Genomic DNA, 17,039 nt, shown 5'->3' with positions numbered 1-17,039 from the left:
CACCTAACCTTGTCTGCCTCTGTGGTCCAGTGTCCACTCTTTTAGAAATGGGTATTCCAAATTTTTGATTAAGTTTGTTTCTTTCAGAATGAACATCTCATTAACGATATGAAAACTTCATCCAGCTTCATACAGAATGCCAGATCCATCTTCCTCCAGTTAAAATAAGAAGTTTACACCTTGTTAGGCAATGACTACAGCCCATGGCCAGCAGGAAGCAGTTACAGAAAAGAGATCATCTCCCTTCAGCACCCCTTTTAAATTAAAGGTGTAAACTCTTTAAGGGTAAAATATAAGTAATAGATGGATCTGGAACCTGACTGGAAATCCACGTGAGTGCCGGTGGCAGCAGGATAACTGTAAGAGGCCCCTGCCCCAAGATTCTGCTGTCCAGAATGAAAAGTTCTAAACTTCTAAAAACAGTCCTGGATGCTGCACTAAAGACTGATAAATAATCAAAACAACAAACAGCCATCCACCTCATAGCTCCAACAATAATTATGCCAAAGCTTAGCAAGTTAAACTTTGGCAAAGAGGGGAAATGATGTGGGCTATGGGTGGGAGGCTCTTTGTCTCTTCAAAGATAACCTAAGCTGTTTGACTTGTGGGTGTGGAAGGGTAAGAGGCTGCAGTCCTGCCCTTAGTGACAATGGCAACGACTCCAGTCCCATGAAACGGTTTAACAGTGCAAAGTCTATAAACTTCAAGTATTTAGGGGAAATGCAAACCAAATACACTAAAAGCTTATCTAGAATGTCTGGAGTCCATGCTAAATGCTTACCTAAAATGTGGAAGATATATATGCTAATTCAAGCCTATTGAGAACTGAAACAAGGGACCATTTGGCCTTTCCTCTCTGTATTAAAGAAATGTGAAAATCTTGTTCAGGGCTCGGGATTGAAACAAAAAGCTCCCGAGTCTGGCCAGCCATCAATAAAGCATTTTTCCTTCTCAAAATCATTCCTGAGTCCTGGCCTCTCTATACGCAAATAATTAAACCTCTCTCAAATTCTACAACACAGACATCTTTTAAAAAATTGTTTTTGCCCAAACCAAAAAAGAATGAGTGGTATGAGACTTACATGGGTATGGAAAGAAGTAAGTCTTGTGGAAGTGAATTCATAGTCAATACTGGCTAAAATTTGATAAGTTTGTTTAAGGGAATGCATTTTGTTCTAAGATTAGATAGTTTTATAATGGTGTAAATATGTAAGACAAGGCATGAATGAATATAGAAAAGTGTAGAAGGTTTTGTAGAAGGGTAGCATTAAGTAAGGGAATGTGTTTTGTAAATGTGAAATTTATCTTGAGATGAAGTAGCTAGTTTATGTGGTTATGGTAGGTTATAGAAAGTTTGCAAAAGCATCTTCTAAATTGAAGTATATAAATGGCTAATTCCAGAAAGCCATTATTAAACAGAAACTTGAATTGATATTGATAACAAAAAGTAACTTATGCTTAATTATAAGAAGTTTGTAAAAGCATTGTCTAAACTGTAGTACTTAAATGGCTAATTCCAGGAAGCCATTATTAAATAGAAAACTAAATTGTTATTGCTAACATAAAGTAACTTCATAACAGAGAAACCTGCCAGAGGCCACCACAATCTGCATGTTAAAGTGATGGTAAGGGAAGATAATATTGATTCCATTGGGAATCTTAGGTTTTCTTATGCAGCTAAGGTAAAATACCTGTTAATTAACATAATCATGGTAAAGGTATAGAAGTAAAAAGTAAAGTACTAAAAATAGTTAATTTATTTTAATATGTTATAAACTGCATTGGGAATATTTAGAAAGTGTATAAAAATTAAGAGATAGACTTCAGTATTGTCAAACTCTCTTTTGCATTCAAACCAGACCTCTAGTACTCTGCATGGTGCTTCTCCATTTGAATTATTGGCCAGATCAGTCACTAGGACCCCTAAAACAATAAAACTACCACATCTCTGGAAATGGCTTCTGAAATGGAAGGAAAGTACAATGGAGTTTTGGACTCCTGCAGCAGCTGGCATGGCTTGATATGACCGGGTTTACAATGGATATTGCCTCCAGAATGACTCTGTTTCATATTGCCAAAGGGCATTATGCACAAAGCTGGTGGAACACTGGAGCTTCCCTCCAAGGCCCAGCAGTTTTTCAGCATGCTGGCTGTGTGAAGGACATATCAAGTGGAGCAATAATTACCAGAGAAATGTGAGTAGAAACTAAACAGACAAAATTGGCATTGTGGTCTGCTCCCACGGAGAGACAATATGTATAGTATTGCAAACCTGGAGCTTATGTATGTTAACTGCAGCTCAAAGAGGAACTTGTGCATTGATTAGTGCATTTATTAGTATTAAGTGCTGTACCTATATACCTGATGAATATAATAATATCTCCTTTATTCTAGATCATATGCAGAAGGATATTGAACATGTTAAAAGTCTTTGCAAATTTAATTCATTTTCTAAGTAATTAATGAATTACTAAAGCTAAAAGAATGGCTCTCTTAAGCAATGTCTTTATTTTGCTTGCCATATGCTTTTCTTATTGTTGCCTATATTCCTTTTTAAGTGTATGTCTAGGGCAGTGCCTTTCCTCATACATCTCCTAGCTGTCCTGGGCATAGTCACCCCCATGGGAACTGGGTTTCCTGGACTGCATTTGAAACTTACAAGATTAAGCTCATCAGCTTCAGGAGGACGTAACGTCTGGAGGCATCTGGTCTTCCTCATTCCTATGGTCCCAGTATGTCATAGCTAGCCTCCTTTATGGGGCTGCTTACCACCATTTTCTTTATCGTTTTTGTAAGACCATGTGTCTTCAAAATTCTAAGTTTATTTCTTTCAGAATCAACACCTTCCAGAACAAGGTATTAGTCATGTGGAAATTTCTCCATTTCCAACCAGAGTGCTGGACCTGCCTTCCCTCAACCTCAACAGAATAACCAGAGAGTTTCACACCTCATCAGTCAGGGTCTTCAGCCCCTAGCCAGCAGGAAGCAGCTACAGAAGAATGGCCATCACCCTTCAGCTCCCCCTTAAAAATAAGGGTGTGAACTCTCTGAGGGAGAAGTTGAGGCAGGTTAGTATATGAAACAGGGAAGGTGGCTGATCAGAATAGATCCATAATAGCTGGGACCCTACATGTGTCTACGGGGACTCTTCTTACCCCTAAATTAGCTTTTGGTGTCACCACAGAAAACTCAGAGAATTTAGAAGGGGAAAATGTATGGTATTGGAAGCTTCTTCACAGGACTCCCCTACATGTTACTTTGTTATCTACTACTAAAATGTTGCTAGTATACTATTAGACCAGCATGACATGCCCCTTATTATTCCCCATAAACATCTTTCTTTTTACCTGTAGTACCCTACACATTACCCTTCTCTAGTGGGCTTTGGCAGTAACCCGCACCCATAACCAAATGCAATATTGGGTTTGCACAGACTTACCATCCTCGGGTGCTACTGGCCTGCCTTGGACCATAAATTCTGCAAATTGGACAGCATGGGACACCATGCTGGCATGGCAGAATATGATCCAACAACAAGTTTCGAACAAGATCTTCTCATTTAAGACTGAGATTCAGATGCCATCATTCAATGAGACTTATAATAATTTTTTTCCCTTTTAAGGGAATAGGTTAATTAGCCCAGGACTTTATTAGGATATGTTGTATATGATGGCTTAGGATGATTAACAGATGAGTCCGTCACCCTTGATCACATCAACCCTGTCTGCCTGAAACAACAAGAGAGAGTCCATCACGTGGGGTGGTTATCCCTGCCCTCCCCTGGGTTGTGTAATTTTACTATCAAGACTAGATGTGAAGGAAAGCTTCCCCCTGATGGTTCTACTCATTGGCCATTTTTTGTGCCAGGTGGTGCTGCAGTTGCCACTGAAAAGCACATAATGGCTTTAGCTGTTGTCCTTTATATTGTTGCTGTAGAATGTGGAGGTAATGCATGTCTTATGGTCAACATAGGCTGCTATGTGCAGGTGGACTGTGGGGTCCCAGAGCCCCCCTCAAGACCTTAACATGTAGCTGCCTGCATGACCCAGACATAAATTAAAGGTTAACAACTCTCCCCAGAGGGGAGAGAATGCATAGATGGTATCATTAACTATAATCTTCCCAAAGCAGTAAACATCCTTGGTAATCATCTGAGCACAGTGAAAACATCACCATACTCCATGCGTATGCTTCATGTGACCCTAGCAGGAACTCTGTTCTCATATCCAATGGAATGTCCTTGTTCTGAAATCCCTTATATATCACTGCTCATTTTCTCATTTATTTGCAGAATGCTATCTTCATTCTCTGCCGCCATCAGAGATTCTTTCCTGTTCATAAGTCCCGATAATGCTTGACTGAATGCCAGGTAGGCTCTTTGGTCTTGCAGCTACACCATCTTATGCCCTTCAGGAGTTGGATTGTAAATATATATATATAGCTTTAATCCCCTAAATTTGTATTAATTTGCTACAGCAACAATAGGAAACTAATACATATGCTCTGACCCAAAGGTGGTAATAAGCATGATGCTTCATCAATTTAGTAATATATGGGAATCCACTCATCTGTAAATTCATCATCTTTCCAGCAGCCAAGTGCCATCAATTGTGGGAATAGAATTCCCACTAGGGTCCTTACCCTGGTTAACTAGCCAATTCCACCTGTCTTAATACACCATGCTAGTTCCCAGGGTCTCCAGGTCTCTTTTGTGTGTTGAAGATAGTGGTGGTAAAGACATTATGAGCATTGTTTCTAGTGAATATTACATCTCCAGAAGATAAGTTTCTTCTACCTCAGTCCCACTGCTTTACAGGAAAGCAAACATATTGCTTCAAACAGCTTTGACTCAGATAGTCTCAGAAGTTTAAAGTCAAAGAACCAAACACTGAACTTCCACTTTAAGTTTCATAACTCTATTGTCTTCCGAAGAACAATATGTAGGTTTTTGCTTAATATTTGAGTAACTAAAACACCCTATTTAAATATTTTCCTAAAACAAAGTTGCAGTCTGCTTCAAAAGTGCACTGAAATCTTTACCTCTAGTGAATATTATACAAAATATATGTTGCGAGTTTGGAGAGCTGCCACCTCTTCTACCACCAAGGCTATTACTCAGTCACAAATTCAATACTGATTTCTTCACTGCTTACAGATGTGTGCAAAACTGTTCTTAATATTGACATGGTGGTAAATACAACACTCCCAGTCACTTCCTTCATATTGCTTAATTATTTTAAAAGTCTCACTAAAACCTTACCGAGGACCCAACTGTAATACGACTTCTACAGTGAACTCTCTCTCTAAACAGATCCTCTTCCATTTCTGTCTTTCACAGTCATACCTGCTTTTAGATCTCATCAAAGCTCTTTGAAGCCTCGAATACCTCCTGTCCATCAGTCCCCTCATGGCTTCACTTCCTTTATTATCTACTCTAGAACTTTTGGTTTGCTTGAATTAAGTTTCCACCAGCATTGTTCACTTTCTATTATGTTAACTTCTCAGTTAAACTAAGCTGCAACTTTTACTCATTAAATATTTCTAAAAATATATAGTTTCTACTTCTATATCTGAGGAGCTATTAAGTTGCTGTGGAATACAGTACAATAGTGTGGTTGGTGCCACCATAAATCATGGTTCCTATCGCCACGATGGCTCTCGTTAGTATAATAATTATCATTTGTTTCTCGAATTCTTATCAGAGATTTTTTAAAAAAAGATTTATTTATTTGTTTATTTCTCTCCCCTACCCTCCCTCCCGGTTGTCTGTTCTCTGTGCCTATTTGCTGCATCTTGTTTCTTTGTCCCCTTCTGTTGTTGTCAGCGGCACGGGAATCTGTGTTTCTTTTGGTTGCATCATCTTGTTGTATCAGCTCTCCCTGTGGGTGGTGCCATTCTTAGGCAGGCTGCACTTTCTTTCGCACTGGGCGGCTCTCCTTACGGGGTGCACTCCTTGCGCGTGGGGCTTCCCTAGCGGGGGACACCCCTGCGTGGGGGACACCCTGCCTGGCAGAGCACTCCTTGCGCGCATCAGCACTGCGCATGGGCCAGCTGCACACGGGTCAAGGAGGCCCGGGGTTTGAACCGCGGACCTCCCATGTGGCAGACGGACACCCTAATCACTGGGCCAAGTCCACCGCCTCTTATCAGAGATTATTCTAAATATTTACTGCTTTCTTTAAATATCTCATTCAGTGCTAGTGCTGTAACAGTTTAAAGTGGATTCCAAAAAAGATCATGTCCTTAGAGCCCATCCATTTCTGTGCATATAAACCTATTGTAGGTGGGAACTCTTGATTAAATTATTTCTGTTGTGGGCCTTTGATTAGATAGTCTGCTCCAGGCTCAGTCTCAATTCTCTTACTGGAGTCTTTTGTAAATGGAGCACAAAAAGCATTAGACACAGAAAAAAGTTGCTGATACAAATAAACACTGAGAAGCTTAGAGAGAGAGAGGTCCCAGGGACTGGAGGCTGGAATCAGTAGGGCACAGGGGCATAGACATAGGCCTCCAAGAGGTTGTAAGAGACAAGAACCAGAGGAGAAGGAAGAGATGAGCCATATACCTGATCACCCACAGTTGAGCTAGGGAAGAAACCGAACCTGGAGGGAGAAGGTAGAGACCAGCATAACTGACATTATGCCCTGCCGTGTGCTTGATCACGCACAGCTGAGCTCAGAAGAAAAGCATCTTTGGATGACACTGCCATGTGCCTCATCACTGACTGCTGCAACTTAGTTTGATATCATCTCTTGATGATGCTTTGATTTGGAAACTTCCATGGTCTCACTACTGACAGCTTTTAACCTAATAAATTGCCATTATAACAGCCAATGAATCCGGCCCTACCCTAGATCCACTGAATTGGAATCTGCATCTGAACAAGGCCCCCAGGTGCCCGTTGTGCACTCACTTCTTATGTGGAGGTCCTGGGTTTGGTTCCTGCTACCTCCTGGAGAAGGCAAGTAAACAATGAGCAGATGAGCAAATCATCTGGGGGAAGGGGAGGATAAATTTTTTAAGAAGTAAAAAAAAAAAAAAAGGAAGAGAAAAGCATTACTTACAATCATGAAGCATAAGAAAAGGGGAATGGCTATTAAAATCAGATAAAGTATCATCTGGGGGAAGGGGAGGATAAATTTTTTAAAAAGTAAAACAAAAAAAGGAAGAGAAAAGCATTACTTACAATCATGAAGCATAAGAAAAGGGGAATGGCTATTAAAATCAGATAAAGTCAATCTTCGAACAAACTATTAGCAAAGTAGAAGAAGGTTCTTTAATTATGTAAATGAACTAATCTATTAAGATAACAAAAAAATGCTGAATGTGCATCCACATAATAGCATAGATTCAAAATATGTAAATAAACATTCACAATTAAGTTGTGGATTTTATCACCTCTTTAAAAAAAAATAGAAAAAGGAGACTTAAAATCAGTAGGGAATAAAAAACCTTGGAAAAGTATTTTCACACAATTTGACTTGACTACCATTTAGAGAATACCACAAACAAAATGCACATTCTTTTCAGATACACATGGAGAATTTACCAAGAATTTACCAAGAATTTATGCTGAGACACAAAAGAAAGTGTCAATAAATAGACAAGAATTAAAATCAAAAATTTTAATTCTTATCACCACACAATCAAAAAATATATCTGGAAAATTCACAACTACTTGAAAACTAAGCAATATTGGAACACAGAACCATGAATAAAAGAAGCTACAATAAGGGAAATTAGAAAATAATTTGAACTGAATTATAATTAAAAGTCAACACCTCAAAATTAGTGGAATGCACTTAAAATGGTGTTTGGAGGAAAATTTCTATCTTTAAGTGGCTATATTGGAAAAAATAAATGAGGTCAAATATCAATAATCTAATCTTCCATTGTAAGAATTAAAAAAGAAGACAAAAGGAAGCCCAAAGTATAATAATAATAAATATTGAAGAGGAAAACAAGGAAGCAAAAAATGGACAAAAGAACAGAGATTAATGTATCCAAAAGCAAATTCTTTAAAAGGATCAATAAAATTGATTTTGTTAAAATGATAAAATAAACAAGAAAAAAGACACAAATAATCAACATCAAGAATGAAAGAAGCATGGGAGGTCCCGATTCAAACCCAGGGCCTACTGGCCCATGTGGTGAGCTGGCCCAGACACAGTGCTGCCAAGTGCAAGAAGTGCCGTGCCACGCAGAGATATCCCCCACGTAAGGGAGCCCCATGCGCAAGGAGTATGCCCCATTTTGAGCCTCCCCACGTGAAAAAGCACAGCCCACCCAGGAGTGGTGCCACATACACAGAGAGCTGATGCAGCAAGATGATGCAACAAAAGGAGACACAGATTCCCGGTGTCACTGAGAATGCAAGTGGACACAGAAGAACACACAGCAAATGGACACAGAGAGCAGACAATGGAGGGGGGGCAGGGTTTGATGGGGAGAGAAATAAATTAAATAAATCTTTTTTAAAAAATGAAGGAAGCAAAATCACTTCACATTCTATAAAATAAGGGGATATTATGAACAAATTGATGCCAACAAATATGACTATGACATGAATAAAACAAATTCCTTACCAAAATGAACTCAAATAGAAATAGAAAAATGAATAACCCTATTACCTATCAAAGTTGAAGGCCAGATGGCTTTACCAGTAAATTCTGTCAAGTATTTGATGAAGAAATTTAGTGATAGTATATTCAGAATATAGAGGAAGAAGAATTCTTATTTTATGAAGTCAGTATCATCAAGATACTAAACAAGTCAAAGACATTTCACAGGAGAACAGGCTAATGCTCCTCATAAACATCAACAAAAAATGTTCTTAAAATTCTAGCAAATGAAATCCCATAATATATGAAAAGCACAATTTTTGATAAATAAGTGGGGACTATCTCAGGAATGAAAGGCTAATTTACAGTCTGAAAATCAATCATTGTAACTACTGATTATATTATATTATATTAATACAATAGAGGCTAAAAGCACTGTCATTTCAATAAGTGCAGGAAAAAAGCATATGGCAAAATTAAATACCTATTAATGGTAAAACTAGGAATAAAAGGGAACATCCTCAACCTATTTAAGGTTATTTACCAAAAACCTATCGTTAATGTCATACTCAGTGGTGAAAGGCTCAATGCTTTCTACATAAGAATGGGAAAATGAAAGAATCTATGTTAGTTACTATTTTTATTATTCAATTTTTGGAGTCCCTTGCCAGTAAAATAAATCAATAAAAGAAATAAATGGCTTAAAGTTCCCAAAGGAAGAGGTATAAATATATTTCTTTGCAGATTCCATCATAATAATGCACATACTTAATCCTAAGGAGTGTACAACAAAGCTACTAGTAGTCATAATTGTGATATTCAGAGTTGCAGAAGGCAAAAGTCAACTTAGGAAGCAGCTGTGGCTCAAACACTTAGGCATCCACCTACCGCATGGGAGGTCCCAGGTTCAGTCCCAGTGCCTCCTAAAAGAAGATGAGTAGATGCCACCCCCTGATGCAACAAAGCTAGATTCTGCCCCTGCCACAGCCAGCAGATGCAACAGCCTGCTAGGAGCGGATGTAGCTCAGCCTGTTGGGCACTCACCTCTCATGTGGGAGGTCCTGGTTCAGTTCCTGGTGCCTCCTGGAGAAGCCAAGCAAGAAAACAATGAGCAGACAGACCAGTGAACCATTTGGGGAAAGGGGGGTGGGGGATAAAGTAAATAAAAATATATAAATAAATCAAAGGTTTTAAAAAGTCAAGTGTACTTTTAAATACCAGCACTGACCAGTTTGTATATAAAATTTAAAAGAAATGCCATTTAAAATAGTCAAAAATTATTTAGGAAGACATTTAAGAAAAAATGTGCAAGACCTAACTAAAAACACAAAACATTGCAAAGAAAAACTAAAGAAGGCCTATATTATGGAAAGATTTATTATGTTCTTGGGATGATTCTTCTCAAATTGATCTGTAGGTTCAATGTAATACCATTCATAATCCTAGTGGTTTTTTGAGGAAGTGATGAGCTTATGCTAAAATTAATACAGTAATTTGTAAGACCTAGACTATCAAAAACAATGTTGAAAAAGAAGAACAAATTTAGAGGGCTTATGCTGCCTGATTTCAAGTATTACAATAAACTTAGATTAATTGTTTGTATTGACCTAAGAATGTATGTATAGATCAGTGAAACAGAAGAGAGTTCAGCAATTGACACAAAATTATATGGTAAGTTGTTTTTTGACAAAGGTATAATGAAATAATGGAAAAAAGTATACAATTGTTTCTCATTGTGCTTACAGAATGAGTTACAGCAGTAGAAATATTCTCTTTCACATATATTATTCAATATACAAAATGTACGTTTTTCTCAAATCAGACTAATTTCTTTGCTGTATGTATTGTTTATTTTAAGTCTTTCATCCCACTGGTCATGGTCTAAGTAGTTAAATATCGAATGTAAGAAAACAAAATTAATGCAGGAAAGCCTGCAAAGTAACATGGCACAGTATTTAGGTCATGGTGAACATTAAAAAAATATAGGCCATATTTATTGTAAGAACCTTAGGAGTTGATTTATTAAAGTTACTGTGAAGTTATTTTTTCAGGAAATTTGAGGGATGCTACAAAATCCATATATATAGACCATGGGCTACATATCTTTATAAAAATAAAATAAATCTTTTGTTACAAGTGGACAAGTAGACAGCTTTAATACTAAAAAACAATGAGATTGGAATGATCAAGAGGAAATTAGGTGTGCATGATAAGAAACAGGAAAATATCAGGAAGGACAGTTTACAAATCAAATAACTCACCCTTAAATCTGGGACACCCATTCTCAGCAGCAATGGAAGCTTTTTTTTTTCTTCAAGGCACTTACAGAGAAAGGGCATTTACTGAATTATTCAGTTAAGAGGATCAGAGGAGAATCACCTCTAGGGTTTTCTGTATCATGCACGCATGCGTTTGCTTGCAGGTTAAAAAAAATAATTCTGAAGCCTGTTAAATGAGGTGGAAAATCTCATGTTTAATGAGTAATCACCAATAAGATTATAGAAACTTTGAACTCTGCAGTTTCCTTATAAGCTTGAATATGAAAATATAACTGAGCTGGACCCTGATGATGAGAATGTGGCTCCAAGGACATGAAAAACAAAAGTGTGAGAACGGAGAACAAAAGCAGAGCAGGCACACTTCTTAATCTCTCCAGAGTTGACTTTATCAATACCCCATTTAGGTGTAGTTGACATACAAGAGCAGAGCTCCGCATGGTCACAGGTTCTTCTTCCATGAATTTTCTATTTTCACTCAGATTTAAGTTCAGCATTTGGAAAATTTCACTTAGTTCATTCCAGTATTTTCTGTTTGAAAAAAAAGGAGGCCTTGTATTAAAGGAATTTCTTAATATCTGGATTGATCAACCAAACAGAAATATGAAATCAACAAATAGGTGCCAAGACACGACTTCAAAGAAGAATTTTTTTTTCTGGTCTGGGTGTTGCCATTTTTAATACAGCTCATAATATTTCCCTCCCTGTTTGACCTGCTATCTTCCTATAAAACAATCATCTAATATCTAAGGATAGAAAAGTGGGTGTATGTCATAGCCATAAATCATTTTATGAATAATAAGTAAGAACAACATTGCTCTTAACAACATTAAGAATTGTACTACCATGGATTGTTGTGAGATTCCCTCCAGGAAGGGACTTAAAGACTGACTGTCAGTGAGCCATCCTGGCTCATCTACTCCTGGGACCAGATGAGTTGGGAGCCTCCTGCCAGCTGTATGATCCTAGAATTCTGCCTTTAGTCATAGGATAAAAGGAAGATAAAAGCAGAAAAGAACAGAGATAAATTATAAAATTTGTATATGTTTATTTACATAGGTGTATGTGTGTGTGTATTGAGACTGTATGTACCCCAGAAAAGTATGTTCTTAAATCTAATCCATTCCTGTGGATGTAAAACCATTGAAGTAAGTCATTTGATGAGACTACTTTAGTTAAGGTGGGATCCACCTAATACAGGATGGGTCTTATTCCTATTATTGGAGACCTTTATAAATGGAATGAATACAGTAAGAGAAGAGGAAAAAAGAAGGAAGAAGCTGAAAATCAAGGAAACCTGGAAGAAAAAGAAGAGACCAGTAGATCTGCCACATGCCTTGCCATGTGGCAGAGGAGCCAAGGATCTCTGGTAGCCAGTCTTCAGGAAGAAAGCATCACCTGGATGCTTGAATGATGCCTTGATTTGGACATTTTCTCAGCCTTAAACTGTAAGCTAATAAATTCCCATCACTTAATTCTGAACCATTTCATGGTACTTGTGTTAAGCAGCCTAGGGACCCAAAAAACAATACATATATATATATAAAGAGAAAATTAGTAGCACTACTCTATAGGCCATAGATATCAACTATAAAACTACTGATTTTAATAGAGCAATACACTGGAAAAATAGGATGAACAAATTAAATTTTAAAAATCATTTCATTTTATTTTCTAGCTAAAATAATTGATGGCAATCTTGTATAATACAACTTAAGATAGCCAGCGAAGGATGAAGCCTAATTTTGATCTCAGCATTGCCTAATGTTTTAATTTTATGATTGTTATACAGTTCTTTGATGTATTTGATTCTGCATTTTTCAAGAATTTACCGCAGAGGTAATTTCTTACCTTGAGAGGCTCATAGATCTTTCTTCTTTCAATCCGTAAAGGAATTCTTCATATCCTTCCAACCAGCTATGTATATAGCAAAAAGCACTAGGATTATTTTAGATGACCAGAATGCTCTAAATCATGGGGTGTTCTTCCATTGGACTGAGAATCTGAAAATCCATCCATTTTGCATATTTAGAGCATGTATGACTGTAACCTGTACTTTAGATTCTTTAATTTTTGGTAACATTCTCATTGGGTACAATGATTCTTGTCAATGATTGATAGAAATGGAATTAATTACTGTTGAGTATTTTCAAGAATTTTGAAATAAGAACAAAATTAGGTCTATTCTGTATTAGTCTGCCAAAGGGGTTTCAATGCAAAGTATCAGAAATCTTTTGGCTTTTATAAAGGGTATTTATTTGGAGTTAAAGCTTGCAGTACAAGGCCCTAAAGAGTACAACTCAAGGTTGCTTTCTCACCAGTCAGTTTTTACATGTTGAAGCAAGATGGTCACTGATCTCTGCGAGGGTTCAGCCTTGCCCTTTTGGTTTCCTCTCTCTCAGCTGCAGGCTGAAATAAAGCTTATCTCAGGGCTTCCTCTCTCTCCTGGCATATTGGCCCATTTCTTTCTAACCTTCTATATCGGTGTTGGCTCTCTTCCCAAGATCAGTTGCAAACTATCAGGCAAATGGCTCATCTCTCCCTGGGACCCCAGGATCAAAAATGACAGACCTCTCTCTTCCGGAGTCTTCTTGAGAGATTGTCTATTTATATTAGTCCACCAAGGAGGTGGGGACTCGACCTGAGTTACGCCTTACTGATATAGCACAATCAGAAGCCCTAAATTGATTTTATCAAGTAAACTTAATCAGAGGCCCCTCACTGAAGTTAAGAAAGGGTATCACAGTCAGAGCAATAAGTTAATTTACAACATAATCTTTCTTTTTTTGGGATTCATAGATAATCTCAAACAGCTCATCATCAGGGTCTGGCTCAGTTACATTTTTGTATTCAAGCTTATAAGGAAGCTGCAGAGTTCAAAGTTTCTATAATGTTACTGGTGATTACTCATTAAACATGAGATTTTCCACCTCAACCAACAATCCCCATAACTGCAAGTTCTTTAGCCCAATTCTGATTAATTTATAATGTGAATATGTAAAGAAAAATTCCATTTTTCAAATCTCAAAACAATGATTTTAAGAATAACCCATTTCCTGGACAAGCAACCAGAGTCATTTTAGACCATACTCTAATTAAAGAATGGATAAGATTGGTGACTAAATTTACTTCCATTTTATTTATTTGATTGTTAATCTCAATATTTCATTATTTATATTTTGGTACTTATTTGTAATCTAAGAAGAAAATAGTCATTATTGCAACATGGCAGTGGTCAAGCCAGATGAGGAAATGATGCCCTTTATGTAGAAAGCACATCAAGCGAATGAAGATGTTGGGAGGTATCAAAGTTCAGTGACATTTAGAAAAGGTCCATCAAGTACACAATTATTTTCATTTCCCTGTGCCAAGGTAAATAATTATGCATTTGTTTCGGTTGTTTTAAAATTTTGTTTGGGGTGAGTTTTGTAGAATGTTTTGGTAAAGAAATTTTCCACTTTTTGGATAGAGTTTATGTATTGCAATTTCTCACTGTGGCCACTTGTACAAGTACAGCAAATATCTATTCTCTGTCATCTCCCTCCCTTCCTTCCCCCTGCCCCCTTGCAGCTTGTTTGCTGTCTGCTCTCTGTGTCCATTCGCTGAGCATTCTTCTGTGTCTCCTAGTCTCCCTTTGTTTCATCATCTTGCTGCACCAGCTCTCCGTGGGCACAGGCCATCAGCTTTCCGCAGGTGTAGACCAGCTTGCCTTCACAAGGAGACCCTGGGATTCGAACCCAGGGCCTCCCATATGGTAGACGGAAGCCCAATCAATTGGGCCACAGCCTCTTCCTTCTCTGTCATCTTTTATTAATGGAAATAAGGAAATGAGGTAGAGAACTTTAACAGATCAGTCTTCAAAACCCTGGTTAAGTACTACTCTTGTTCTTAAGTTGTATTATACAAGATTGCCATCAATTATTTTAGCTAGAAAATAAAATGAAATGATTTTTAAAATTTAATTTGTTCATCCTATTTTTCCAGTGTATTGCTGGAACCCTCGCAGAGATCAGTGACCATCTTGCTTCAACATGTAAAAACTGACTGGTGAGAAAGCAACCTTGAGTTGTACTCTTTAGGGCCTTGTACTGCAAGCTTTAACTCCAAATAAATACCCTTTATAAAAGCCAAAAGATTTCTGATACTTTGCATTGAAACCCCTTTGGCAGACTAATACAGAATAGACCTAATTTTGTTCTTATTTCAAAATTCTTGAAAATACTCAACAGTAATTAATTCCATTTCTATCAATCATTGACAAGAATCATTGTACCCAATGAGAATGTTACCAAAAATTAAAGAATCTAAAGTACAGGTTACAGTCATACATGCTCTAAATATGCAAAATGGATGGATTTTCAGATTCTCAGTCCAATGGAAGAACACCCCATGATTTAGAGCATTCTGGTCATCTAAAATAATCCTAGTGCTTTTTGCTATATACATAGCTGGTTGGAAGGATATGAAGAATTCCTTTACGGATTGAAAGAAGAAAGATCTATGAGCCTCTCAAGGTAAGAAATTACCTCTGCGGTAAATTCTTGAAAAATGCAGAATCAAATACATCAAAGAACTGTATAACAATCATAAAATTAAAACATTAGGCAATGCTGAGATCAAAATTAGGCTTCATCCTTCGCTGGCTATCTGACTTTGGTTAATACATTCTAAAAAGCCTTTGTTTATTAGGTTTCAATAAAACTTTATTTGAAATAAAAGTTTATTTGAAACTTTTTAATGTATATTTCATTTATATTTCCACAAAAGAGGAAAGTAATACTATACTCACAATGAAGATGAAAATATTTATTGTACGGAAAGCACCAAGAATTGTTTCTCAAACATAAAAAAATCCAGTCATAAATTTTAACTGAAATAAAAATCAACCTGAAATGGGAATAAAATTAGAGTAGAGTAAACTGTTGTAACATAGTATTTTCATATTACTTTGGAAGAAAATGAAACACAGTGAGGTTAAGTGACTTGACCAGTTTATTAGTTATAAAAAGATTCACCAGCTAATAAGAGAGGAATGAAAAATATTGTTTTAAACAAAATTGATGTTAATTTTTTTTTCTCAGTAAAATAAGCCTCCTGGTCAACAGTCCGTGGCTGCAGGAAAACTTGGAGATTCCTTTTATTTTGCTGATCTGTTTTTTGTTTGTTTATTTCAAACTCATGTTCCTAGAGAGCAGCTCAATCACCTTATGTAACATCCATGTTCCAGCCGCAAGAAGGAAGGAGAAAAGAAGAATCGGACCAAAAGCCATATCTAAGGAACTTTTCAGAAGCTACCACTGAAGACTTCTACTTTACATTTCATTGCATAGTATTTTGATCAAACCCTTGCTAAGCTATAAATGAAAGTAGGTAATATATCTTTATTCCAAGCTCTCATATGGGGGTTAAAAGTCCAGAATCATATTATCAAGGATGAGGATAACAGACATTTGGACAGGTGCTAGAAATGTATGCCACATCAATTTAACAGTTGTGAATAGTTTTAAATTCTTCTGAAGGTTATTTTGAAGCTTTCTAATTTATTATATTAGGAAATAGTCACTGACACCTATAGACAAAGTTGGTATATTTTATAAACAGAAGACTTAGTTTTTGGCTTTGACTGTTGCGATAACTTAAATATCTTGAAAAAAATCTCAATTTTGTTGGCAGCTGTTATTTTTCCCATTGTTTACAGGGATTCTAATATTTAATTCACAGGGGTGTATATCTAGGGTGTATATATAAAGAGAATTCAGAAATAGCCCCACATTTTTCACTAAATGTTCATATGTATTTGGATGATTTTTGCTGGACTACCTCTTCTATTCCATAGATTGGTTTGTTATTTCCTAATATCAAATTGTTTTAAATAATGAGGATTTGTAATATGTTTTCATATATGTTAGTACATCCCTATCATTTTCCTTCATCTTCTGAGTTTTCTGTGATTATCATTGCTTGTTTCTTGTTCCAGACAAAAATACAGACTCTGCTAAAAATGTAGAACCTTCAAAAGAACCCCAATGGTAATTTTATTGGAATTATTTTACATTTTAGGTCATTGGAGAATGTTAACATTTGGATGAGGTTGAGTCTTCCTACCCAAAAGCCTTGTTATGCCTTTTGATTAATTAATTCAATTAATTCCCATATTTGTCTGTGTTCTCATTAGTTTTATTCCAAGGTATTCCCAGATATT

The 17,039-nt window shown here is 36.8% G+C and overlaps 2 long non-coding RNA genes across 3 annotated transcripts; one reads left to right on the top strand and one right to left on the bottom strand.

The window, feature by feature from the left end:
- The first annotated feature begins 2,693 nt into the window (after positions 1-2,693).
- LOC131280452 (uncharacterized) lies at positions 2,694-17,028 on the top strand. Of its 2 annotated transcripts, none has more exons than XR_011650136.1 (3): positions 2,694-3,068; positions 4,292-4,369; positions 16,026-17,028. It is a non-coding gene; the product is annotated as an uncharacterized lncRNA (long non-coding RNA). The 2 variants fall into 2 exon arrangements; XR_011650135.1 differs by lacking the exon at positions 16,026-17,028 and adding an exon at positions 6,831-8,851.
- Positions 9,385-13,517, bottom strand: LOC131280451 (uncharacterized). The gene is made up of 3 exons (XR_009188049.2): positions 12,689-13,517; positions 10,823-11,368; positions 9,385-9,644 (listed from the first exon to the last, which is right to left on the bottom strand). It is a non-coding gene; the product is annotated as an uncharacterized lncRNA (long non-coding RNA).
- Positions 17,029-17,039: the final 11 nt, after the last annotated feature.

This window comes from Dasypus novemcinctus, chromosome 11, assembly GCF_030445035.2.
Source record: "Dasypus novemcinctus isolate mDasNov1 chromosome 11, mDasNov1.1.hap2, whole genome shotgun sequence".
Lineage (NCBI taxonomy): Eukaryota > Metazoa > Chordata > Mammalia > Cingulata > Dasypodidae > Dasypus > Dasypus novemcinctus.
Note: the sequence above shows the minus strand (reverse complement) of the source record. Positions and strands in the feature narration are given on the sequence as shown.